Genomic DNA, 1,374 nt, shown 5'->3' with positions numbered 1-1,374 from the left:
AGGTCTACCCTCACTAGCCCTCACATGGGGCTGAGAGGTCTACCCTGACTAGCCCTCACGTGGGACTGAGAGGTCTACTCCTCACATGGGGCTGAGAGGTCTACCCTGGCTAGCCCTCACGTGGGACTGAGAGATCTACCCCGGCTAGCCCTCACGTGGGGCTGAGAGGTCTACCCTGGCTAGCCCTCACGTGGTACTGAGAGATTTACCCTGGCTAGCCCTCACGTGGGGCTGAGAGGTCTACCCTGGCTAGCCCTTACGTGGGACTGAGAGGTCTACCCCGGCTAGCCCTCACGTGGGGCTGAGAGGTCTACCCCGGCTAGCCCTCACGTGGGACTGAGAGGTCTACCCTCACTAGCCCTCACATGGGGCTGAGAGGTCTACCCTGGCTAGCCCTCACGTGGGACTGAGAGGTCTACCCCGGCTAGCCCTCACATGGGGCTGAGAGGTCTACCCCGGCTAGCCCTCACTTGGGACTGAGAGGTCTACCCCGGCTAGCCCTCACGTGGGGCTGAGAGGTCTACCCCGGCTAGCTCTCACGTGGGACTGAGAGGTCTACCCCGGCTAGCCCTCACGTGGGACTGAGAGGTCTACCCCGGCTAGCCCTCACGTGGGGCTGAGAGGTCTACCCCGGCTAGCCCTCACGTGGGACTGAGAGGTCTACCCCGGCTAGCCCTCACGTATTACTGAGAGGTCTACCCTCTCTAGCCCTCACGTGGGGTTGAGAGGTCTACCCTCACTAGCCCTCACGTGGGGCTGAGAGATCTACCCTCACTAGCCCTCACGTGGGGCTGAGAGGTCTACCCTCACTAGCCCTCACGTGGGGCTGAGAGATCTACCCTCACTAGCCCTCACGTGGGGCTGAGAGGTCTACCCTCACTAGCCCTCACGTGGGGCTGAGAGGTCTACCTCACTAACCCTCACGTGGGGCTGAGAGGTCTACCCTCACTAGCCCTCACGTGGGGCTGAGAGGTCTACCCTCACTAGCCCTCACGTGGGGCTGAGAGGTCTAACCTCACTAGCCCTCACGTGGGGCTGAAGTCTAACTTCGGAAATAAAAGTAAAAACTGATTAAATTGAAAATATTTATCTAATCATTTTGATTTTAATTGCATCTGCGAGTGCAACATTGTAAGGTTCTTTGTTCCAAGTGTTGGTGAAGGCAGCTTACAAGTGTTGGTGAAGGCAGCTTACAAGTGTTGGTGAAGGCAGCTTACAAGTGTTGGTGAAGGCAGCTTACAAGTGTTGGTGAAGGCAGCTTACAAGTGTTAGTGAAGGCAGCTTCCAGGTGTTAGTGAAGGCAGCTTCCAGGTGTTAGTGAAGGCAGCTTCCAGGTGTTAGTGAAGGCAGCTTACAAGTGTTAGTGAAGGCAGC

This window comes from Procambarus clarkii, chromosome 47 (genome assembly GCF_040958095.1).
Source record: "Procambarus clarkii isolate CNS0578487 chromosome 47, FALCON_Pclarkii_2.0, whole genome shotgun sequence".
Lineage (NCBI taxonomy): Eukaryota > Metazoa > Arthropoda > Malacostraca > Decapoda > Cambaridae > Procambarus > Procambarus clarkii.
Note: the sequence above shows the minus strand (reverse complement) of the source record.